Here is a 27,362-nt window from a genome sequence, read left to right as displayed (position 1 = left end):
CCCCCTGGCTGGGAGTGGGAGGGAGGAGGGGGCGGAGTTAGGGTGGGGGAAGGGGCGGAGTTGGGGCGGGACTAGGGGTGGGGAAAGGGGCGGGGCCATGGCCCGTGGAGGGTCCTCTTTTTTTATTTATGAGATATGGTAACCCTAGCATGGGTAGCAAATGACAGTACAGCTTATAAGGGTATATATACACTTGTTCTAAACCGGGTCTGTGGTGTTTCCAGGCCTGTGCTTGAGCGTCCACACTACATTGTAAACCTGGGCTTACAGTTGCTGGAGCGCGTCTCACAGCTGTGCTAACGCATCCATGCTGCACTTCTGATGCGGGTCTGTGGCTTGAGCTGAGTCCACACTGCAAAATGTCAGGGCTTGGACCCAAATCACAACAAGACTTGGGCTGTGACTCAGGCCCTGTGGCACAGAAGCCCATTTGCAATTCACTGCTCTGTGTCAGCAACTCTTGTCAGGCCTGACACACTCACTCCACCTCACACATGGGTGTCCTGATATTTATTTAAAAGGTGACATGTATCATTTGAAATCTAACAATACTCTGTTCATTAATGTTACTGGGAAATGTTTATGTAACAACTCAGTAATTGAAATTATGGATATTCACTGGTATTATGGCCTGGAGATTGTAAATGGACAAAGGTGACAAAACAGGTTCCTTCTACATAAAGGGGAAAGAAAATACACTGGCAGATGCCCTGTCCAGGAAAGAGGGCTCTGATCTGCTCTCTCTGGGACAGCCAGTGGCTGACCCTGCTGCAGCTTTGTAAGGGGGGAGGTGTGACCCGAAGAGCATCCCAGTGCCAGAGGGCAAGGAGCTCACTGGTATCAGATAATGAGTTTCAGCTGGCCTGGCCAACTCAGTGTACCCCAGCTCACTATGGTTATACAGTAAACTGTATCTAAAACGTGACATGTAATATGTCACTGGAAAACTAATAACTCACTGATCATTAATATTCTTGCATGATATATGCCCAGGCTATGAGCTCAGTGGTTTGAGCATTGGCCTGCTAAACCCATGGTTGTGAGTTCAATCCTTGAGGGGGCCACTTAGGGATCTGGGGCAAAATCAGTACTTGGTCCTGCTAGGGAAGGCAGGGGGCTGGACTTGATGACCTTTCAAGGCCCCTTCCAGTTCTAGGAGATAGGATATCTCCATTAATTAAATTAATTTATTTATTTAATTTAAAGAGTTAATAAATATATGCTGGAACTATGACTAAAATGAGTTTACTGCCCTAGATAAAAGAATGTGTTTGCTTCTCTAACCAGCTGGGTCATCAGGCAGAGACAATGAATGTCCATTTACATATTAGGTAAACAAAGCTATCAAGCTAATAAGGGTGGGAGAAGACAGCCTGGTGTCTACACCCAGCAAGGAAGAGGAGCATGAACTGGGTTTTAATTTTCAAATAATATATTGCAAAGATTTACTAGTCTATAAAGCCACGGAGGCTGAAGCTCAAGTGATAAGCAACCGAATCAACTGATTATATACAATATTTCTGTACTATAAAAGTGCATTGAGCGAGGTCTTTTATCAAAGCTTATGACATTGGTGATTAATATAATTGTGAACTGTATGTATTAACATTACATAAGGAATTATGGATACTCATTAATACTATGCTTTACAGTCTATGACAAACTGAATGGAGAAGCAGGTCTCTTCTACACAGCTGTTTACTTGTCTCCAGTGAAATTAAGCAAGGTGTGATCAGAAACAATGGAAGCCCTATTTACATACAGGGGGATGGGAAGCCCACAAGACGGAGGAAAAAAGCATTAGGTCATCCTGCCTCTTGAAACAAAGTCATACAGTTCTGGAAGATACAAGCAAAGACAGAAGCCACCTTTGGCATTCAACACTAGACAGACCCAAGGGAACAGAACTCTTGCAAGCTGAGAAAGATGGGTCCTTCAACCAAGGCAGGGGGAGGTGAAGTCTCTGGAACTGAATATAGGCAAGAAACCTGCTTATGCAAAGATCCTTCACCTAAGAAGACAAGGGAAGCCAGCACCTTGTATTCTGTGCAAGATCCTGTCTGAGGAAAGTCAGCCATTACTGGGAAGAAGGAAGACTGGTGAGAGAAATCATCTTGAACAAAGTCTGTACCTTGCTAGATCAAGTTTTAGACTTTTAGATGCGTGTTTTCACTTTTATTTGCTTGCAACCATCTCTATTTTTATTTTTTTTACTTGGCATCACTTAACCTATGTCCTATTGCTAATAAAGTTGTTTTATTTTTACTATAAACAAGCTCAGTGCTGTTTCAAAGGAAGAGTGTATTCACCCCAATTAAGTGAATAAGATGTGCTGTATTTTTTCTCTTTAAACCAGCAACAAAACTTATTATTTTTCTGAACTGTCCAGGTGAGGGCTGGACACTTCAGGGCACATGGTTCTGGGGAGATTCAGGACTGACCAGCTAGTTGTAACCAAGGCTGGTGGAAGCCAGAGTGGGGCTGTAGACAGGCTGCTGGGGTGAGAGCTGCTGAACCAGAACTGTCTAACACACAGATGCTCAGGGTGTAACCTGCCTGCTTGAAGGCTGATGGTGAGCGTCCCAAGCCAGGAGCTATAGCAGCAAAGCATTGTAAGGAGGCATCCAGGGTTCCAGGGCAAGTGGCAACACAGCCCCGGCCCTTACTGGTCTGGTTTGCCCCCTCAGAATGTAATAATCCTATAGCAGAGTCCTAGGATCCAGGTTCTGAGCATTTGCTGACCCAAGTCAGACTGATTTGTGTGTGGACACAAGTGGCGCTTGGGTTCAAACCTGAGTCAGAGCCGGGGCTTAGTGTGCAGTATTGACATAGTCTCTGGGATCAGTGTTACCACTGAGGGCCCCACTGCTCCTGATCATCTCAGATGGTCAGGCCTTCATTGGAAAGGCTCCAGAAGCCAGGGGTTAAGAAGCTCCATTCTTTACATTTATCTGGGCTCTGCAAATTTGGAGGCTAAACTGCTCAGCGCTCTCCACATCCCAAACCCTACTTCCCTGAGGGATGCTCTAGGAGGACACTCTGAAGAGTTTTTTGCAAAGATTCTTCTGTCCTTCTCCACCAAACACACACACAGGTTTTTCCAGAGGAGAGTTCATGGCCCAAACACACACACAGGTTTTTCCAGAGGAGAGTTCATGGCCCAGTGATGTTTCAAAATATATCTGGCTTTCTGAAATCTAGAAACGTGTCATTGTTAAAATCAGAAATCCGTGTGTGTTTCTCATTAATTGACTTCTGCCAGTCCTTCACATTTAAAATGTTCAAAGACCTGAGTTCTGAGCTGAGGGGTGAAAACATTATCTAATATCAAGAGTGTGTATACAACACGAACACAATAATAACAACCAGATTGCACAGCAATCTTACCCATGTAGAGGGACTGAGGTGAAACAATGATAATTATTTCAAAACTATGCCAACAGAACTTTCTATTTTAGAAGCCATTTCTATAAATGTTTTTCTCCAAGAAATACACATAATTTTATACTTGAATATTGGAGATGTTAGCTGAACTAAGTGGTTTAATTTTCTTCCCTAAGCTTTACCCACATTGTGCCATTTGGGTATTAAATCTTGCAACTACAGACAGCCCCTGAGATTTCACACCATATGAGGGGAGGGGGAGGAGCGGGAGAAGATGAACAAATAACTCTTTGTGCTCTTAGGTTTACTGCCATTTTGCTGTCCCTTGACTGAAGGCTCCTGTGACGCAGAGGTCTGTTATAAAACTACCCCTAATAACAACCTGCAGATTTGCTTACTCATTTTCCTTGTGGCGGTGAGGTTTAACTCATGTTTCAAGGAAGAAAATGAGTTTCTGCTCTTCTTTTAGCTATTGGATCCTTGAAAATCAAGAAGCTTGAGTGTGGGTGCTTCTGGTATGCTGTCCAGTTCTACTGATTACTGGTCACCATGTCTCCTGCAGGAACTGAGCTTCCACACTCCACCTACTGTGACTGCTACCACAATCCCACTGAAAATGGGTGACCTGATCTTGGACTGTTTTGATCTTGTCTGACATGATTTTGAGGGGAAGAATCTAGAGGAACTTCCTTGCTTACACCCCAGCCACCTCCATTTGTGTGGTGCTGAAACACTGGAGAGTCAACATGGAAGGGCTTCCATTTGCTGGGAGGTGAGACGTAGCATGCAGCAGAGGCAGAATTCCCTGCCTCTGCAGGCACAGTGTCTCCTACATGCCCTGACAAGAACACGGGCTTTAAGAACATGGGCTTTTAATTATGGTGGGAAGTCACACAAAAATCCTGGATCATCATCTATGGGATCCCCCAACGGCATGTGATTATGGAACCATTACAACACCATTGTAATTCAGGGGAACCACATTAAAAGGTTCAACTATCTCCCAGTGCCTGAGGTCAAAGCTAGGCAGTACCCATTTCAGGTACAGTGCTATGATTCCAGCCACATTTAACTTTGCCTATGAAGGGATGTTCAAACCAATCTGACCATAGAGCTACATAGCAGCTGGTATATTTATACAGCCCCAACGTTTACTGGACGCAGACATATATCTTCACGCAAGAACACATTTTTGCCTTGTTATCCTTTTGTGGTATTATACTTACTATACTGTTACTCTGGATAGATATGCTAAGTAATTCAATTATTCTAAATTTAAACAGAAGTTACTACCACATTTTTTGCATTCCCCAAAGTCAACATAACTCTATTAGTTAAAATAAATAAAACAAAGATATCAATATAAGTAATGGCATTCTTGACTTTTAGCCCATTAAACAATTTTGGATTTAAATTACAGAATTTCTATAAAGCAGAGACCTCTATTTAATGATACAAAATGGAGTTTTAAAAGCTTCTATCGCTTTTCTGATGGAAACAAAACATAGTTCCATAAGTGCCTGTATTTTATCTCTAAGTATCTTTTTTTTAAAGATTTGCATCTAGTTTTGGTATTCAAAACAATTCTGCCCTCTGCTGTTCAATTCTAAACTTGCTACAGTTAGGCCAAAAATTAGCTGGAAAGTGAAATCTCTTCCTACCTAACTATGTGAAAAAGTGGCATTTAAAATGTGCTTTTAAACTGTGCTCAGATCTGGTTTAATTTAAGTATGTCTGCAACACAGACATGAAAACATATTCTGGAATATTGAAGTACATACTATAAAGTTGTGCTACCCATGTAAGAAGAGTGATTAGAAACTCCTTGAAAACCTAATAAATATTAAGTATTCCCTATATTTAGATAATATTTTCAGTCTGAATTTCCCACCCTTTCCTCCTCTCTATTTTAAGGCTCTCTCCACTGCATTTGGTGCTATTAATGTTGACTGCACAAGGGATAGTTTAGAGCTTTAGTATAAACACTGCCATTAGGATTCCTCAATAACTAACTTTACTCCAGGATAACTTTACTATGGGATAATTAGCGATCCCTCTGCAAAATTCTACTGGAGACAAGGCACTGTCATTTTACTATGAGGTAAATATGGTGAGGTTAACCAAGTGCAGGGATAGTTTTGATGTTACTTAGCTACCTTGTGATTAGTTATACCACTGTAAAAGCCCCCACCTTTTCTGCAATGAAGACTTAGCCTTAGGGTACATCTACATTGCACGCATCTTTTGGCAGTGAGTAGAGTACATATCTGCACAGTCCACCTGGCATGGATATAAATAGCAGTATAGCTGGTGAGATACAGCTTAGGCAAGTAGAGTAAAGACATTCCTGAAGGGTGTGGGTAAATATGTGAGCACATACACTATACCTCCTCTATCTGCCCAAGCCAAGCCTCTCTGTCTAACTGCTACTATCAGCAGTGTAGTGTCCTGCTACCAGAGCCTCTCTCCTCTAGGAAAAGACTCCCTCAGCAGGGAAAGGCTCCAGCTTGGAGGAAAGGCTCTGCAAGCTCCCCACCACTGCCGCCCTTCCCCGCTGCAGGAAAAGATTCTGGTGGAAGGGGAAGGCTCCATCAGCTACCCATTTCTGGAGCATTTCCCCTACAGGGGAAAGGCTCTGGCAGGGAGAAAGGAAGTGGGGAAAGACTTTGTCAGCTCCCCACTGTTGGAGATCTTCCCCCATCACAAGGAAACTCTCTGGCAACTCCCCCCTGCTGGAACCCTTCCCTGGCCACAGGGAAAGGGTCTGGCAATATGAAGAGGGTCTGGTAGCAGGGAGGCAGCCTTTCTGCAATGCCTCCTCCTTGGCAGAGCCTTTCTTTGCTGCGGTGAAAGGCTCTGGCACTGGGGAGCTGCTGCTGTCTCTCTGCCAGAGCCTTTCACTGACACAAGTAGCTACACACCACTGTGTGGACACAGCCTGCTTTTCACTGTGGTGTGCAGCTACACGTACACTACATACTGTTGCCAGTGGTGTGCAGTGCAGATGTAACCTTAGGTTCAGTATGCTCCACAGCTCTTTTAAAACTGGGAATCCAGTTAACATGATTTAAAGAGTGGTTCACTTTGAAAAGGGACAATATAAAAATTGGTTCTTCTTACTCTGTCAATCTGCTCCATGTATGGATTCAGTTTTATCTGTTCACTTCAGTGACAAAAAGTATGTTTTTACTACTGGCAGCCCTCCAGATCCAACATACCTCTGGCAGAGTAAACTGAGTTCTTACATGACTAGCAACAGAATTGTTCCCTAAGTTCCAACTGCACAGCCATCTCTGCAAACCCCTGCCTTTAAATTCAGTCCTCTGTTATGCAAGTGCAACCCTATTATCATCAGTGGATGGCACAGGTGAAATTCAGGCATAATTTGGGAACAATAGGTTTGTACAGAGGTAAATTAAGGCAGCAGTGGATCTGAAGTATCTTTATAGTCAGTCATCAGTGAAGATACACAACTCATACAGAACTAAGCTTGATTCTCTGATCCCAAGCCAAATTTACAGGGCAGAGAGAAAATAAGACATCTTTTACTTGCATGCTAAATAAGTAAATATGCACTTTTATCATACTTCAAAGAAAGATATTACTTCTTAAAGATCTTTTATGAGTTTAAAGAGACTGCATCTCTAACACAAATTCCCATGAGAATAGGAAAGGAGGCGGAATGGGAAAAAAGATACGGACCTGTTAAAATGATGACTGTCATTAATTCTGTTTTAGGCAGCCTTCATTTTATAATAGTATGATGTATCTCCTCTAGGATAGCCATTCAGGGAAACATCTGGCTTTAGACTGTTATTATGACTTCACCCACAACTCTACAGGGAGGAAAATGATTGTGTCTGGGGTGTACTATTTATATTCTGTTATTAAGAAATCAAGGACTGCAAAACTGCTAGTGTATCATACAGCCTTCAATGCTTTTTTATAATGAGAACAGTGACCTCTGCTGTTTTGTGCAAGATATACTATTTAGAAAAGTAATAAGCACACCAAAGGGCTGGTCCACACTAACCCCCAAGTTCGAACTAAGATATGCAACTTCAGCTACGTGAATAATGTAGCTAAAGTCGAAGTACCTTAGTTCGAAATACAAGGTACTTACCGCCGGGTCCAGACACAGCAGGCAGGCTCCCCCGTCGACTGCGCGTACTCCTCTCGCAGAGCAGGAGTACCGGTGTCGACGGCGAGCACTTCCGGGATTTATTTATTGTGTCTAGACAAGACACGATAAATCGATCCCAGAAGATCAACTGCTTACCGCCGAACCCGGAGGTAAGTATAGACGTACCCTTAGAGGCTTTCTCCCTTTCTCGGTAAAAAAGAAGCATAATTTTACACAAATGCACTTTCTATAAAAAGAAAAAAGGAAATAAAAGAATGCTTGTTACAAATATTTATATGTTGTTTAGGCAGGAAATCTGGCAATTTTGTTGTGCTTTGATCCTAGTGAGGTGATTCTGGTATAGGCTGCATGAGGTGATGATCTGAGAGAACCCTAATAAAACAAAGATGCATTTACTCCTTCCCGTCACATAGTGATTTTTTTTTAACTTGGATTGCAATCCTGCCACATCTCACAGCAGAGGAACCCTAGGAATAACTGGTCCTTAATTTAAATCCACTCTGGAAATCATAAACAGCTTGTTGACAGAGGTCACAGCCACAGGGGAGTTCACAGTTGATTAGTTCTTCTCCACAGAGCTTTTGCAGCCAATAGGACTCATACTATGGCAGAGAAGTGCCAAACTAATCAGAAACAATTTAAGATGACTGCTAATTGTTGTGTCTGCCAAAGTTCCTAAATAAATGGGAAACTAATATAACCATGGATTCTGTGGCAGCTTTCAGTGATTTTGGTGTATCTGATACATACAGATTTTAGACACTATCACTGATTCGCCATCATATTGTATCATATAAAACTGGGATTTACAACTACTAATTCAATACAAAAATGTCACTTAGGAAACATGAAAATGATCCACTTCAGTAGTAAAGGGCTTAATCTGCAGCAAGAGAGATTTAGGTTATACAGTATGAAAAACTTTCTAACTATAAGGGTAGTTAAGCACTGGACTAGGTTTCCATGGGAGGTCGTGGAATCCCCATCATTGGAGGTTTTTAAGAACAGGCTGGACAAACACCTGTCAGGATGGTCTAGGTTTACTTGCTCCTACCTCAGCGCAGGGGGCTGGACTTGATGATCTATGTCCCTTCCAACCCTACATTTCTATGAGTCTCCTAGATTTTGGCTGCAACAGTTGGAGTTTAAATTTCATCATCTCTTGATTTGACTTTTGTAAATTAAATTAAACACAGACCAAATTTTGGGCCCTGACTAAGGCTATAAGGTAGTACCATAATAATAAATAATAATAATAAATATAAATAAAAGCATGGAATGAGACAAACTAATTACAACACATTTGCAATTATTGAGTCATACAATCACTGATAAACCATTGCAGCTCTGACCCCAGGTAGCAGCAAATGCCTCCTGGTGCATTAACCACCCAGTTTTCCTGCAGGACTCCCATTCAAAGGATGGAGGGAGATTTCAGCGGTGTGATGGAGCAGATGCTAATGGTCATATCAGGGAATGTCACTTTGCTGTGTAGCAATTCTGAGCCTGAGCTCTGATTATTATTATTATTTGTCTGGCGTGATACACACTAGTTCTAGAAAATATTCTAGGCAAGTATTTTGAATTAGGGGAAAAAAATAATTTACATGAGGACGAACTTACTGCCTGCAATTGTATTACAGAATGGGAGATTTCAGATTGCCATTTCTTTTATCTTTTCTTCTCCCCCCTCCACTTACTTTTTCTTCTCCCTATTTTTATTGATTTTCTTTTTTCCTCTACAGTTCCTTCATTTTCACTGGGTTTGTTTGATTTCGCTGTACTTGTCCACTGTAATGTTGCTGTTATTGTTATACTTGTACGCTTTTGTGCAACTCTCAAAAAACAACATAAATAAACTAAAGGATAAAATGCAAGGCATTAGGAACAAACATTACATCTTTGAGTAAATGAATATTAAGTTACATAAAAGCTGCTAAGGGAGTTAAATATTCCACCTCCCCCTGTTCTGTCAGCCTGCTTACTATCTCCTCAACTGCATCAGACAACTCCTCTGCCAAAACTTATTCATGCTTTCAGTCATCTCACCCTGACTGCTGCCATTTCTTCCTTTCCAGTCTCCTTAAATCCGAGTTCTCTAAACTTCATCCTATTCAGAACGACTTGGCTCTTCTTTTTAACCATATCCCAAAGCAGGAAAAGCTTACCTCATTGTTGAATCTCAGTTAGTTTCCTATGCACTAAGTAACAGCAAACAGTATGGCCAATGCCTTTTGAGTAGCTCAAAAAAATCAGGGACTGCTTAATACCCATCAGTTGACCAAAACCATCAGTTTGTATAAAAATAGATAAATACGATTCATGATTATTTATGAATATTTTGGCAACATGCTTTTAAAAAGAATTAGAATGCAAACAGCAATATCTCCCTTGATTTGTTGTGCTTTCTCTTTCCTTTTTACCTTCTTTTACTCCTCTCCAGTGTACCTTGCAGTAGCTTTTCCTCAATGCTGGTCAGTAATCTGCTATGACTTAAGTTTTCCATAACGTTAAACAACTGTTCCCTCTTTCCTTATCTCTCCCTCAATCTCTTTCCTCCCTCCCTCTTTTCCTCGACCCCCACCCTTTTTTTGCATTTTGTTTTCTTCCTCCTGCCCCAATATTTTCTTCAATGTTTCCCTCGCTAGTCTTCCTCTGTGTCCTCATGTCTTCATTTTCATCCTTACTCCCCATCTCACTTAATCTCTCCCCCTTTCTTTTATTCTCTATTTCTCAGCCTCTCTCTCCTTTTCCTGCCCCCGTTTCCTCATTGCTGATCCAACAATTTAGCATTCAGTAAAGTACCATGGAAAGTCCTTGGACATGTCACAAGTACAGTAGTTAAATGCAGCAGCAGCATTTAAGATGGTCATTTATAATCTTTTAAATCAGAGTGCTGGACATGGGACAAAATGTGAGAGACTTCCTTGAAAATCTGGGTTGCTCCGTGGTTCATGGATGTACAGTTTTCATATCAACTGACCTTAAAGAAACAAATGTTCACAACTCAAATACACAGACACATATGTATGAAATGCAGGGGAAATATTAATATAAGAAATGACCTGTTATTGTATAAAAAATTTAAGCCTCCTTATTTAATTTTATATAACCTGATGCTTTAAAATTTTATGCTGGCAATTTGATTTAAAAATGCAGTTTAGTTCAAAAGAGTTGTGCCATTACTGGTCTTAACAGAGAGGTGCTGGTGAGGTGTAGACTCACTCGACATACATTATAACAGTGGAAATTATTTTATTTAAATATTATTTGCTCTAACTTCTTTACAACTAAATATTTATTTACAAAATCTATAGAAAACTGACCAAGACCCCGATCTGGCTAATTTGGGTGGACTTGGAACCAGTTGACTTCATAGAGGGTCTATGTGGCTTCTGGGTCCACCCATGAGATTAAATTACCAAAATTGGAGACCAATTTAAGACATACTGTATGTGGGTGGAACTCCTCCAGAAGTGAATGATGTGGCACCCACTTACACCCAATCTGAATTTTGTCGAGCCTTCTGAACACATCAAACTCTGAATGCAAGGAAAATGGGGTTCTACTTTATGGTGGCTCTTTACTTTAATGTTCCACTTCAACGTAGCTGCAGCAGGCAGTAACAGCTACAGTTAAGGCTGCCTGCTTCCATTCTAAAGGCCCTTTTCCAGTTCCCCATAACTGTTAAATGTTGACTGGCCTGAAAATGGTTAGGCCTGAAATGTTCCACAATTAATTTCTTCTCAAAGGGTCAATGTTTTTGGAATATAGGACCAAAAATAGTTCAGCCACTTCTGAGAACACAGTGGGAACAAAAATACATTTTTGCTATTCTACATTTTTTTGCAATTGTTTTTTGACTAACTCCAGCACCAAGGTGGTAGTAGCTAGAAAGTTTAAACCTGGGTCTTAGGTCGGCTATATACTTTACCATGGCCTGGTCAAAATCCATTTTAAAATTGAATTTTTAAAATGTACATTATGAAATTTTAACAGTCTAGAGTTATTTAATAAAATAATATTAATAACTTGAATATCTATAGCAATTTCCATCCAAGGATTTCAGAGTGCATTAAAACATTAATTAGGGAATTTAACCTCACAGCTCTTACACGAGGCTATTATTTATGTTATACAGATTGGGTAAACTGAGGCACAGAGGGTTTAAGTGACTTGTATGATGAGTCAACAGCAGCACTGAGAAAAGAACCCAGATCTCTTGGCTGTCAGACCCTTACTTTAACCACAAGAACAGGCTGTCTCTGACATGACATTAGATGTACCCAATTTGCTAATTTCAGTCTCATTTCATTCTGGCTTTTTTCTGTTTTCACTCCGAACATGACACATCACTGAGGTCACTCATATTTAACACTAGCAGCCTTATTTTAATTACTTAATTATAGAGTTTTAAGGGGGGAAAGAGTATGTTTCAGGTTTATTTTAACACCAAACATATTCCCCCACAGGGGAGGGAGCAGTGTGAAATATAGTCTCTACTAGCGTGGACAGTGCAACATTCACCTTTCACCCTGCATCAGCCAATGGGCTGGAGAAAATAAAAAACTTTTGCTAGAACTTCCTACCATGATTCACTTCCATCCACGGTCAGTAAGTATTAGAAACAATTTATTACATTTGTTCTCTCAAGTTGTCCTGATATACATAACTGCACCATGGTTTTTACATGGTTTTTACCAGCACGGCATGTTTCATGCTCATTTTCAGGGAACTTGTTAGCCACCCAAAAGGGAAAAAAATAGCAGAAAAAGACAGACTCTGATTAATTGAGGCCAGCTCAGCAAGAGGAGATCTATGAATTATTACATTTCTTACCCTCACAGCAATGCAGATTCTGGGGCTTGCCAAGAACAAATTAGGCTGTCTGCATTTGTTACTCATCCCCAGGAAAAAATCCTTCCTTGTAGATGGAAGAAACAAGATGCTGTGCCAATGCTAGAGAACAACAAAAACTAAAGCTAAAGATTCCCTTTCCAAAGTCTCATTTGGAGAGTTTCATGATTTTTCAGACAGATGATATGACCCAAATATTTTAAAAAATAAACACGAATTAAAAACCTGCAAAAACAAGACATTAATTTTCCTCTGAGAAGACTAGGCTTTGAATTTCCATAGCTTTGTGTCAAACAGATGCCCCCTGGTGGTCCCTTAGTGCCATGGTGTGAGAAGAGCTCCCACCTGCCCTGCATCTGGGACCCTTTGGGCTCTGAAGGAAGGTAGCCAGGGCCGGCTCCAGGCACCAGCCCTCCAAGCATGTCCTTGGGGCGGCACCTGGAGGGGGGCGGCGCTCACCCAGGGAGAGTGGGGCCGCGGCCGGGCTCTCCGCCCTCCTCCCGGCGCCCCGGCTGGTCGGGGAGAGTGGGGCCCCGGCCAGGCTCTCCGCCCTCCTCCCAGTGCTCCAGCTGGTCGGGGAGAGCGGGGCCCCGGACGGGCTCTCCGCCCTCCTCCCGGCGCTCCAGCCGGTTGGAGAGAGTGGGGCTGGCCTCCCCCAGCACTCCGGCCGACCGGGGAGAGCAGAGCCGCGGCGGGCTCACCGCCCTCCCCCCGGCACTCCGGCCGGCCGGGGAGAGCGGGGCCACGGCCAGGCTCTCCACCCTCCTCCCGGTGCTCCGGCCGGTCGGGGAGAGCGGGGCCGCAGCCGGGCTCGCCACCCTCCCCCCCGGTGCTCTGGCCGGCCGGGAAGAGCGGGGCCACGGCCAGGCTCTCTGCCCTCCTCCCAGCGCTCCGGCCGCTTGGAGAGAGCGGGGCCGGCCTCCCCCGGCGCTCCGGCCGGCTGGGGAGAACGGGGCCACGGCCGGGCTCTCTGCCCTCCCCCGGTGCTCCGGCCGGCCGGGGAGAGCAGGGCCGCGGCCGGGCTCGCCACCCTTCCCCCGGCGCTCTGGCCAGTCAGAGAGAGCGGGGCCGGCCTCCCCCGGTGCTCCGGCCGGCTGGGAAGAGCGGGGCCACGGCGGGCTCGCTGCCCTCCCCTGGCGTTCCGGCCGGCTGGGAAGAGCGGGGCCGCGGCCGGGCTCTCCGCCCTCCTCCCGGTGCTCCAGCCGGCCAGGGAGAGCAGAGCCGCGGCAGGCTCGCCGCCCTCCCCCCGGCGCTCTGGCTGCCGGGGAGAGCGGAGCCGCGGCGGGCTCGCCGCCCTCCCCCCGGCGCTCTGGCCGCCGGGGAGAGCGGGGCCATGGCCGGGCTCACTGCCCTCCCCCAGTGCTCTGGCCAGCTGGGGAGAGCGGGGCCGCAGCTGCGCTCACCGCCCTCTCCTGCTGCGCTCCCCTCCAGGGTGCCGGGGGCGGCAGGAGGATTTTTGCCTGGGGCGGCAAAAAAGCCAGAGCCGGCCCTGAAGGTAGCAGTCCAAATATGACTCCCAAACCCTCCGCTATCTTCCCAATATCACTTCCATTTCCATGTACAACTGGCTGTCCCTCCGTGTAGGAATAAGGTACAATAGGACACAGGCTCTGGGATGCTTCCCTTCTTTCCAAAAGCATCACAAAGCTTGGCACATTAATAGTTGACACAGATGCAAAGAGGAAGCCCAAACAATTTTCTCTGAAGCTTACACTGAAAGGTCTTCTAGAAGATTGAAATAAACTGGTCAAACTCCCCTTTCTCCTGAAGGCTACCTTCTTAACAGAACACAGTTCGTGTGGCACCAGCAATGGTAGCCTAATTTTTCAAAAGTGAGTATCAAAAATTGGGCACTTAAATCCATATTATAACCCTGGAGTGAGTGATCTGATTTTCAGAGGCGATGAGCACCCACAGCTCCCAAAGGGCTTGTCTTCACCATACAGTTACCTTGAGTTATAACTCAAGTGCTACCTCTAATGCGAGTTCCATCCACACAAAAACCCCTCATCTCCAGTGTGGTGGTACTTTTCACTTGAGTTGGCTGCCCTGTGGAATCTCCATCATTGGAGATTTTTAAGAGTAGGTTGGACAAACACCTGTCAGGGTGGTCCTGCCATCAGTGCAGGGGACTGGACTAGATGACCTCTCGAAGACCCCTCCAGTCCTACAATTCTATGATTCATTTCAGGATAACTGGCTCTTCTTTTGCTTCTAACGTAGTTCATAAGATGAATCAGAATAAGGCCTATATAATAGCTATCGATACAAGAAAACCCAGATGAGGATAAGAAAAAGGAGTAAATAATTGCATAAGAATTACAGAGAGAACAGGAGAAAACTCAACTGAAAAAGCTTGAGAGGCAGGTAAACCACATTTTTGTGAATTTGTCTTATTCTGTGTCCCCTTAACAGAGAGCAAACCAGTATTTACTAGACTCTAAAAATTGAGTCAGATGATATAACAGCTTTGAAGGGAGCATGGTAGGTTGTTAGCTCCTGTAACATTTCTATTCTATTTTAAAATAAACATGAAACTCAATATTAATCTTTCAGGTGGCCTCAAAAATCTCTTAGGCATTATTTAGCATAATGAAAAATTATTCAGAGTAAGGGCTTATTCCTGCCTGTGATAAAAAGGATGAATCTTTCCTAAACCTTCAATTTTTTATGTTGAAACAAGCAGTCACTGACTAGAAACCCTTCACTTAATTATTGGTTTCTCTGCATTCGATCTGTATATAGACAAGTAGTGTTAAGGGCTTGAGTTTGCTTAAGACAGTTATGGAGTGTTGCACGTAGAGTATTGGCAACCCCAACCATTCAAAAGTCATGAGTCAGACTCCAGAAAACATGAGTGGCTTAAAAATTATGGGATTTATAAAGAGTTGTTTCTGCTCAATGAGGAGGACTACACTCAGTGTTGAACTTCACTTACACCCAGGCCTAGCCTCCACTCACACGTGCGCTGGAGTACAACTACCTTGCACTCCCCACTGTGCTCTCTGCAAGGCTTCGTGGCATCATGCCCTCAGTGTACTTTTTGTACTTGCAAGAAAAGAAACCTTCAAGACTTTTACAGTAAGTAAGATGATCTCTTTCCTCTGCGAGTGGTAAACCTGCAGCTATTCAATTGCACTCCATAAAATGAACCATATGACCACTAGTAAGGAAAAGCATAGCTGTTGTTGGCTACAGCTTAGGATCACCAAGCACCAGACCTTTTAAATCCTTGCGCTGTGACAGCTTAGCCTGTGAACCTCAGACCTGTTCACCAGGTGCGACATTGCCATAACAGATATTAACTCTCCCCTTTAACCCCACCAAAAAAGTGTTTTGCCAGTGCCTCACTTGACATGGATTAACAGATGCTAATTTCTCTCTCTTTTCTCCCTTCATTCCAGGCCCTGGCATGCTTGCCACCATCTCTCTTTTTTTCCTTTTGGATTTTCTCTCCCACTCTCTCTGTTTTCTACTTTATTTATCTTTACGTTTTGCTTTTACTATTTTTGCTCTTCCTTGGTTTTTGCTCTCTCCCTGCTGTCAGCTCCCACTCTGTAGGGAGGCATTTCTGCAGAACCTCTCTGTTCCATGCTGAATAAGAAACACTAGGGACAAGACTGCAGCCAGGAAGCTCATTTCACCAGCGGCCTCATCCAAATTAGAACCAAGAGCACCCAGTGGTGGCCCGTGGAACTGAACTGCAAGTGTCCTTTCAGCTCAGCTGAACGCCAAGGGAGCACAAAAGAGAAACGTGGGCTGTCTGGCTTCTGTCTGACCCGTACATGTGCAGTGCGCCCCCAGACAACGACATAAGGGTGGCAGCAGGAACAGGGAGGAAAGGCAAGTGTCTTTCAAGGAGTTGTCTGCAGATGCACTCCCAAAGATGCAGTGAGCACACGATAGATCCAAGATCTCTTAGCTTTCTCTGCCCATATAGTTTCTTTACTCTGCCCATATTCTATCTGCCCCTTGACATGAAGCTATGGTTCCCCAAGGGGGCCCTGCCCCCAATTTGGGAAATACTGCTTTACAAGGTCAAAGTTCATATCTTGTTCATTAGTTAATTTACAGTTGTCGGAAGGGGACAACAAAATTACTGTCAGGAGCAGAGTTCACACCATCTGTTGTTCCTATTATTTGCCTAAAGATCCCAATCAAGTTTTGCAGACCCATTGTGCTAGGCACTATATAGACCAGGGGTTGGCAACCTTTCAGAAGTGGTGTGCCGCATCTTCATTTATTCACTCTGATTTAAGGTTTTGCGTGCCAGTAACACATTTTAACATTTCTATAAGTCTATAATATATAACTAAACTATTGTGTTTGTAAAGTAAATAAGGTTTTTAAAATGTTTAAGAAGCTTCATTTAAAATTAAATTAAAATGCAGAGCCCCCCGGACCGGTGGCCAGGACCTGGGCAGTGTGAGTGCCACTGAAAATCAGCTCGCGTGCCGCCTTTGGTACACGTGCCATAGGTTGCCTACCCCTGATATAGCCACATAGGATGAAATGCCCCTACCCCAAAGAGTTCACTTATGTTTCTTCATGAACGCTTCATCTCTACAAAGTAAGGAATCTATAACCAGATCTCCTTCCCAGGAGTGGCACCAGGGTTTTTCCCGCCCTAGGCGGCAGCACTCCTCCACAGTAATCGTTGGCAGCTCCTCCTCTGAAGCTGTGTTCTCGGCGGCAGAGGTCCTTCTGCTCTGGGTCTTCGGGGCACTTCGGCGGTGGTCCCGGAGCAAGTGAAGGACCTGCCGCCGAATTTCCACCAAAGACCTGGAGCGGAAGAAGCCCCTCACCACAGAAATTCTGCAGAGGGTGACAAAATGCCGCCCCCCACATCCTGCCACCCTAGGCGACTGCCTAGGGTTGCATAGTGGAAGCACCTGCCCTGCTCCTTCCTGATTTGCCTGGTTGCCTGCCTTTCACACTATTGTATGCAGTGTTGCTGTAGCCATGTCAGTCCCAGGATATTAGAGAGACAAGGTGGCTGAGGTAATATATTTACTCGACCAACTTCTTTGGTGAAAGAGAAACTTTTGAGCTAAGAATGTAGCTCAAAAGCTTGTCTCTCTCACCAACAGAAGTTGGTCCAGTAAAAGATATTACCTCACCCACCTTATCTTTCACACTGTCTTTTCATACACTTGTGTCCATTAGATAAGGGATCTGATCTTGTTCCTACTGAAATCAATGGGAGTTTTGCCATTCACTTCTGTGGTAGCTGGATCAGGGCCAAAATGTATTCCCCTTAAGACATTTCCAAACAATACTTCTTTAATAAGTTGACAAGCCTGAGGGGTCTTAATTTATCTTCTAGCCCTCTTCTGTCTATCTCCAGAGTCTATGGATTGTATAGTTTGGGCAGGAAGTGTGTGAACAGAAGGCCCTTAATCATAAAAAGTACTCTTCTTCACTGGTATATTTTTTCTCAAAGGGAGTTTGTTACTAATTCCTTTGGGAATAAAAATGGAAAAATTAAAGAAGGTAACATAAGTTAGGAAAAGATAATTCTCTAGTATATTAGAATTAGAAGTACCATTAGTCTAGCTTCAGAGGGAAAAACTCACCAGGATACTGGCACTATGTTAATTTGTTTATTATACTGGATCGGAATGTGATATAAGATAAATGGGTAAATCTAGCAATATTTTTCAAATCTTTAAGAAGTTTCTCATCAGAAGAAAGTAAACAAGAGGAAGGGGGATCCTATTTATTATAGTAAATACATAGTTCAACAAGTCAAAAATAATCATGATTGATTCTTAAGTATTATCCTGGACTTCCAAATGAATACTTTGGTTCCCTTTTAATTAGAGAATTGGATAGTTACAGTGTTCTATAAAGAGAAGCCATACTTAGACATTTAGTTTTTAGCCACAGAATGAAATTCAGCGACAACGCACATGCTCAGGACTTGCATATGGCACTTGGTAAATGATGAAATGACTATAGGAGACTATGAGTCTGACTCAGAACTCCAAAACAAGACAGTGTTCAATCTCCCTCTTGTAAATAAAGCCCTTGTGATTGAAAGTTTGGCATGAAAGAAAATATACTTATAAAAGTGAAAAGCAACTCAACTTATATAATACTAACTGACATGCATTATCCTAAATAGCACACTTCTCAGATTCCCATGTAATATAGGTCAGTTACATTAATCTTTCACACAAGTTAGAGAGGACTGCCATTCTGACTTTACAAAATTCATATACATCTTAGGCAACTTGACAATTACACTGGGGGGGTGACAGCCTTAGAAATGGTTAAACACAAAAACAACAGGAAGTAGTGCTGAGAAGGAAGTGCAACTTAAATATATTCTTTTTTTCATGAAACAGGTAAATAAATGAATAAATACAATATGCAAGATGCACATAATGTTAGAGCAGCCTCTGGAAGAATTAAAATGGCTCTAATGTAACGAAAACTACAGCATATGTTTCTCAGCCTTCTCCTACTAGATATTTCTCAAGATGGTTTACAAGGCAATTAAATAAACAACAATGATGTCTTTGAGTCCCAATGGCTTCTTTAAGTAGTTTTGCTCGTGATGTTATTGGACTACCATAACATAGTAAAGTTTGCAGGAAAAATGCTAAAACATTTTACTAACTGAATAGTGAAATAGCATGCAAACCTTACTAAATATAAGTGTTACTGACACTCTAGGGATGCTAGTGGTTCCTGACATTTCATAACACATTCCAATAAAATAAGAGATGCAGTTGCAATACCCAAACAGGCAAAACACAATTGCATGTTCAAAACAGAGAAACAGAGGGATGTACTACCATATGGGGATCAGAGTTTGCAATTTAACTTTGGCTGCTTGGGAAATTTTCAGGAACAACACTGGTGGGCTCCAGCATTGGAGAGCAACGGTGGGAGAAAATAATATTTTCAAAACAAACGTGTTTAGAGGTTGTACAATATAGCAACCATGAGTTGAATTCTGGGCATTTTTATTCAACATTTACATTGCTACCCTATAAAAACAAACATCTTTTAAATAATAGCAAATGACACTGCATTTGTCAACAGGGTTTTAATAGAGACTTTTCTTCTGGTTAAAATTCACTCAAGCACAGAAGGACTAAGGTCCACTGCCTTAACTAAGGGTTGCCGTGAGACTGCACAAGTAGGAGAATGACCGTATGCACACTGCAGATGGGGATTCCACACCAGAGTAATATAGGACAGCATAGGAAAGGCTGTTTGAGATGGACTGGGGGAGAACCCTGGAATCTGTGCCAGCATTATGGACCTTATGCTGGAATAGTGACTCTGACAGGCTATGTTGCAGCCTCATGGCCAGCATACAACCTGGAGGGGTGGATTTATTCCCACAATCCCCATGGCACACTCTGTAATCAGAGTAGGTGCATGTATAATCAGAGTAGGGCATGTATGTTTTTCATCCAGTGGATCCTATGATGTAGTGAATTGGCCACAAGACAGCAAGAAATCCATTCCTGAGCTCTAATCCCAGCTGTGTTGTGCTATTAATTTGCTGTGTGTGGCCTTAGGCAAGTCAATTAACCTCTCTGTCAACGTCTCCATCTGTAAAATGAAGATAGTATTTGTCTGCCTCACAGAAGTGTTATGAGCATAAAGTACCTAATGTTTGTACTACACCTTGAAGATGAAAATATTACAGGCCTAACTCTCTTTACACCAACACGCCTTTATACTACCCAGAACAGTGTAAAGAGGCCTTAGTGTAAATGAGAATCAGATTCTATGTGTTAAGCATTAATATTAGAGAGGTGTTTACCAAACAATCTTTTACTCCTTTGTGGAAAGGGTTAGGAATAATGTGGTGGGCTTTTTATTATTATCAATACCACAGTCACTTATTGCTCCATATATAGAGCCCTGAAAATCTGCAGATATCTGCTTTATATCTGTGGATATCCGTAGACCATGTTTGTGGATTGGATGCAGATACAAATTTTATATCCGCGCAGGGTTCTATCCATATACATTAGGAGCAACCATTACCTAGGTTGGATATTAGGAAAAACTATTTCACTAGGAGGATGGTGAAGCACTGGAATGGGTTACCTGGGGAAGTGGTGGAATCTTCATCCTTTGAGGTTTTTAAGGGCCGGCTTGACAAAGCCCTGGCTGGGATGATTTAGTTGGGGTTGGTCCTGCTTTGAGCAGGGGATTGGACTAGATGACCTCCTGAGGTCTCTTCCAACCCTAATCTTCTATGATTCTGGAAAGATAATGGAGCAAATAATTAAGCAATCAATTTGCAAACACTTAGAAGATAATGAAAAACTTGAAAAACTTCCTAACCGTCAGGGTAGCCTGGAATAAATTGCCTACGGAGGTTGAGGAATCTCCACCATTGGAGATTTTTAAGAGTAGGTTATCCAAACACCTATCAGGGATGGTCTTGATAATACTTAGTCCTGCCAAAGAGGACCCAGGGAATTACAGACCAACCAGCCTATTTTCAATACCTGTAAAGATACTGGAACAAATAAACAATAAATTTGTAAGTACCTAGAGGATAACAGAATTGCAAAGAACAGCCAGCATGGATTTGTCAAGAACAAATCATGCCAAACCAACCTATTTTCCCTCTCTGACCAGGTTATTGGCCTAGTGGATGTAGGGAAACTGTAGACATGCTATATCTTGATTTTAATAAGGCTTTTGCCACAGTCACCTCTCATAAACAAACTTGGGAAATGTGGTTTAGATGAAGTTACTGTATTGCATAACTGGTTGTATTCAAAGAGTACTTATTTATAGTTCACTGTCAAACTGGCAGGGCATATCTAGTGAGGTCCCACAGAGGTCAGTCCTGGGTCTAGTACCATTCAATATTTTTATTAATGACTTGGATAATGGAGTGCAAAGTATACTTATAAAATTTGCAGATGACATCAAGCTGGGAGGGGTTGCTAGCACTTTGGGGGACAGGATGAGAATTCAAAATGACCTTGATAAATTGGAAGAGAGTTCCGAGGAGAGCAACAAAAAATGATCAAAGGTTTAGAAAACCTGACCTATGAGGAAAGGTTTAAAAAACTGGGCATGTTTAATCTTGAGAAAAGAAGACGGAAGGGGGATCTGATAACAATCTTCAAATATGTTAAGGACTATTAGAAAGAGGATGGTGATCAGTTGTTCTCCATGTCACTGATGGTAGGAAAAGAAATGATGGACTTGTAGCAAGCACAATTCAGGTTAGATATTAGGAAAAACTTTCTAATTATATGGGTTGTTAAGATCTGGAATAGGCTTCCACGAGAGTCTGTGGAATCCCATCACTAGAGGCTTTTAAGAGCAGGTTGGATAAACACCTGTCAGGGATGGTCTAGGTTTATTTGGTCCTGCCTCAATGCAGTGGGCTGGACTTGATGACTTCTTGAGATCCCTTCCAGCCCTACATTTCTATGATTCTATGACTGTAACCAGTCTGATACACTTTCTTAGACAGTTTGTAACAGTAGAAGGAAAGGGAAAAGATACACATAGGTAGGTTCTGAGGTTGAAGTCATACAGAAGAGTAAATAGTTACATTTGAAGAAAAAGAAATGGTGCTGGGAGATCTAGCTGTTGATATGACATCATGCCCATTAGATATACTATTGTTAGGGGAAGTAGTAAAAGCTGATGCTGTTTCACTAAATATAAAGGCTCGTTTTAAATGTTTAAACACGATCAGACCCTCTGGCAACGAAACAGGAATGATTTTTAACTTGTGTGTATTTCATTACAATACATAACTATTCTACGTGCTTGTATAAGCCATGTGCCAATATACATACTACCATTCCACTCTCCCTTGTTTTAAATTGAGTACACCATATACCCAGGTTTGTTGACAGCAAAATCCCAGCATGATTTACTACTTTAATTAATCAAGCTCTAAAACATTATTAAAGCAGATGAGAATAAATACTGTAATAAGTCCACCAAGAGATCTGTCTATTCAGACAGCAGAGTTACATGTGTCATGGATGAATTTCTCTGAACAGTCCGTTATATCTAACCACAAGAATGAGGTTAGAACATCCTTAAAAGACCATTCTTTTGGAAAACTATCATCTATCTCTAGACAATGTTTAATAGGCAAATATATTAAGTGAACTCAAGCATAGCTGCTGGAATTAGGGGTGCTGGAAGTGCTGCTGCACCCCCTGGCTTGAAGTGGTTTCCATTATATACAGGGTTTACCATTTACCTCAGCACCCCCATTATACAAATTTTTCTAGCCAGGGCCGGCTCCAGGCACCAGCGCATCAAACAGGTACTTGGGGTGTCCAACGGAAAGGGGTGGCACGTCCGGCTCTTCAGCGGCAGGTCCCTCACTCCCTCTTGGAGGGAAGGACCTGCCGACGAAGTGCCGCCAATCGTGGCTTTTTTTTTTTTTATCTCCCCCTGCCGCTTGGAGCGGCAAAAACGCTGGAGCCAGCCATGGTTCCAGGATCTCTGAACTCAGGTCTTTACATTCCTGTTCTAGTGAAGTCAATATTTTATCCTTTTGGTTCTACGTCTAATAACTGCATTTCAGATATCAAAGCAATACACATAAATACCTTCAGGAAAACAAAACTATACCTCAAGATTTCCAGAGTATGTGTTGACGAAAACACCCATGCAGTAATTCAACAGGAACACATTTTACTACAGCACCAGAAGTCTGGCCGAATTTTTAACATTTTGAAATAATTTGTGACTTTTTGCATTTCATTTCTCCCAAGATAGAGGAAAGGGGAGGAGAGATGGGCTATAATTTTACATGTTTGCTGTTTTGACAATTAGAACAATTCAGTTTCTATTACCAGAGCAGTATTGTTATGGGCCTTGCTTGTAATAAAACCTTCATACTAAATCTCTGTGCACTTTATGAATTTCACTACATCTTTACATAAAAAATCCTCAGGTTCCTTTAATAATACCAGAAAATAGTTCCAGCTTTCTGCAGCTGCAGAAGTTTGCCCTCCCTAGAGATCTGTGATGGTGCAACTCTGCTTCCAATCAAAACAGTGACATAGTGGACAGAATTTACAGTCTAGAGGGGTTAGACTGGGGAACAGTACACTACTGAGCAAATATTAAACAACTATAGAGAATTTTTAAAGCGTAGTCCTTTCTATCTTCACAACAAAAATAAGCCAAAAACAATTTCCTGCCCAAAAGCTAAGGGAATGGTATTTAAGGTTTCTTTTCCTCTGTTGTCAAGGTTTCAACCAGCAACTTTCACCCATAACTGAGACTGGCTCCTTAAACAACTTTAGCTTTATAATTTTTAATAGAAACCATCTGCACTTTTACACCAAAGGCAATGCAATACTTAGATTGTAACAAGGAACAATATTTATAAGGTCAGCATCAGACTAAAACTGTCTCTCAGGTAGATCTGGCAGAGTTTTCCTGACTGAATTCCTGGGGATTAACTAATAAAGGGAGCAATCAGAAAAGCGAAAGATTTATTTTGAAAGCATCAATTTGGTATGAAGATGACATTTCAATTTCTGCATGCAAGCAGAATATCTTTGTAGGCTATTCTTTTCTGTCAGTATTAAAAGCACCAATTCTTTTGTGATTCCTTTCTGTTGTTTGCATTAGATTTGCCTAAAGAAGGGCACATTTGGAAACTATGTACAAAGTCTTCATAAGTTTGATTGTCTAGAACTAAAAAAAGTTTAGAATGGTTTAGACTACAAGTACATATTCAAGAATGACAATATGTGAATAGTCTAATTTACTGTAATATTGCTTTCAGCTCTCAGTATCTGGTAAAGTTTTAGCATCTTAATTTGGTAAGTGTTCCAACCTACTTGGTTTTTTGAATAGCTATCTAGCTACATACATTTGCATTTTGTGAAAGTGAACTCAGTTGTCTTTAACAAAATATATATGTACACAAAAAGATCATACATTGTGTATTTTAACATTGGCTTTATGGACTTCTGCCACTTTCATCTGACTGGAGAAGTGGAAAAATTGCAGCAGCTAAAGGTCAATGTTACAAAACCTTCTCACGCATTCATGCATGGCAATTTAAAAAAAATTGAAATGCTGTTAGCTACAAGAAAACCACAATGATGCTGTAGTGATTCACCACTTGACAGAGATTTCAAGCCACAAATACAAACTGTACATGAAGTCTTTATGAATTGCAGAGTCTAACTATCAAGGGATATGTCTATCAGTGAAATATTAGCAATTGTCACTATTCCTCATTATAAAATTGCAAAGAAATATCCGGTGAAGAAAGAAGCAATATTGAAACTGTTAGTTGCAATTCTAAGTCTAAATATATGGTTAGAATCTAGTATTATCACATGTGTTACATATTAAGTAGAAAGCCTGGGGCTATTTGTCTGGTCTACATTTAATCTGAAGTTCCTTTTATTCTTTTTTCTAAGAAACTAATTTTTAAAAAGATTTTCAGATTTTCCACCTATTTTTCTAACTCTCATGAAGCAGAATCCAATTTCTCCTGTAGAATTATTTAATTTTATTTAGATTTTAGTTTTCAGAGATGAAGCAGTCCTTTCCCAGAATAGATCATGAGTCTATTTCAGTTATACAGTTAAAACACATCTGCATTTATGGAGTTAATTGTCATCTTATTAATTTTACTCAGACTTTTTTTTTTTTTTTTTTTTTTTTAGAGAAACCTAATGAAAACCATGTTTATGTGCTCAAAGGCACAGAGGAAATTCATTACTCCGAGGAATAACACACTCCATAAGTTAAATGAAAGTAATCTTATTTATGACAGGAAGAGGCCTTCACTAGACTGAACTCCACCACACTTGGACTGATACTAGCAGTCTGAAAGAAGCTGCAAGTTCAGGAATCAGTTTCAAATGGAAGCCTCATCACAGCAATAAACACATTTGCAGTTTAGTTTTAAAAACATTCAAAATCCTTAGAAGAGGACATATCCCGCTGTTATAGCCACTAAGCAAATTTACCAAAATGTGTACATCAGCCGAACACAATCATGAAATGGTAAGAATGTAATCATTCCTCCCCCCACTTTAACATAAGCTGCTCTATGTTCCACAGGCTCTTTATGTCAGTATTCACAATGACACATACCTGTGTTGACAGCCAAGCTTCCTCATTATCAGTTGGTCATTAGTACTCAATTTAGTAGCATTGCTAGAATACCCAACTTTCACTACTGCATTGTATACCCTCTTTGGAGTTAACTCATTTTACAATTTTATTTATTTTTAGGTGGGGGGAAGGGACTTGAACCTGTGATTGACTCTGTATGGGTGGACAATCAGTCTGTGTCCCAGCTGTGAACAACACGTTGCAGGACTGGCGCCTTAATTTGTAAAATAAAACTGATTTTTAAAGTCTCAGGAGGCACATACCCTACTCTGCACAACTTTTAAACAGAAGAGCAAAAAGTCTCCCTCAAACAACATTACGCATTGCCCCATCTACCCAGCACCACATTCATAAGCCTAAAAATGAGGTGTGTCTGGCATCTGTTTGCATTTAGGTATGTTTTGCCTTAATTTTAGATTTAAAACAAATTTTATTGGGAAGAAGAAAAACAAAAAGGAGAATGTGCCTGAAGAGCTATTTCTACAACAACTTCTGAGGAATAAGATACAGTCTGTCTTCCAGAACAAAACAGGAAATGAGATGCTCAGCACCTCTGAAAAATCAGATGCTATGCATGAGCTTTAAAATGCATATTAAATATACTTCAAAACAGTAATTTTATTAATATGAAGTTGTAAAGTTTGAGAGACCTCTTGGTGCATCTCGATGTGCTTGCCACTGCTTGGCCTTTTAGCCATTTTGTCTAAGAGAAAGAAAGAAAGAAAGAAAGAAAGAAAGAAAGAAAGAAAGAAAGAAAGAAAGGGAAAACAACATTTATACTAAGCAGATTTCATTTAGCAGTAAGACATTTTGTCCACAAGGAGGCACTATGTGCTCATAAATAAAAGATGTGCTGACATGTTTTATGAGTTTATTGTCAGTTTTTGCATTCTTGCTGACTTCTGCTAAGGGCTCACCAAAAGAAGTGCGGGCTTATCTAACATCATGAAGGACAGCTGCCTTTGTTGATATGCAGACGTTTGGCCAATTCAAGTTTAGATGTTTGAGATAATTCCTTATACGAGGCTAAAAAGCTTAATTGTTGCTGTTGTGGATGACCTCCCCTCAAAGAGGCACTAGAGCAAACTTGAAAAATGAGAACATTTAGGTAGAGAAATGTATTTGGCTATACCTTTTCTATATTCCCTTTGCAAATATATCATGTGAGTGTTTGAGTAGACACTTTCTTCCCTTGTAATCCCAGTTCTCCTTCTGCTTGATCCCACAGCAAGACTATAATCCTTTGTTTACAACATCACAGCTGGTTGTCATGGAAATAAATGTGATGTCACAGACTTACCATTATAACCAGTACAGGACCAAATATTAATAAGCAGAAGATGTGAACAGTGGCAGTGATATTTTCCTTGGGCCATAAATAAGCATTGACGAGAAAGAGCAGCAACCTTACAAATATGGATATGAAGAGGTGGTCCCATCCTCTCTGACATTTGCCCATCACAAGTTGCTGGAAGCTGCATGGCATGGTCTAAAATTCCCATGTGAGCAGGGCAAATGGATGGCATGGAGCAACAGCACATATGGAGACAGCAGAGTTTTGCAAGATCTGCATCTGGGGATGATGGTGTGGTGAACTGGGAAATGCAGTGCCAGCAAACGTACCTACGCTACTAAAGGACAGGAGAAACTGCTGTCATAACCTCATGAGAAGCATGATAGATAGCATCAGACACCCATTGAGATAGTGGAACTGCCAGACAAGCTTCAGACAGCCAAAAGATGTTCTGCAGAGAGCTGCACTCCCTCTTCCAGATTGAAAGCCCTCCGCCACCCCAATGCTCTCATACAGTTCCAGTTTCACCCTGCTCGTGTTAAATGACTTCCATTGGCTCAGACACAGAGGGAG

The 27,362-nt window shown here is 41.8% G+C and overlaps 1 protein-coding gene across 1 annotated transcript in view; it reads right to left on the bottom strand.

The window, feature by feature from the left end:
* Positions 1-27,362, bottom strand: part of SCFD2 (sec1 family domain containing 2) — a 297,110-nt gene that overhangs the window by 78,908 nt on the left and 190,840 nt on the right. The window lies entirely within an intron of this gene.

The sequence above is a fragment of the Trachemys scripta genome, chromosome 5 (assembly GCF_013100865.1).
Source record: "Trachemys scripta elegans isolate TJP31775 chromosome 5, CAS_Tse_1.0, whole genome shotgun sequence".
In the NCBI taxonomy this organism is placed as follows: Eukaryota; Metazoa; Chordata; order Testudines; family Emydidae; genus Trachemys; species Trachemys scripta.
Note: the sequence above shows the minus strand (reverse complement) of the source record. Positions and strands in the feature narration are given on the sequence as shown.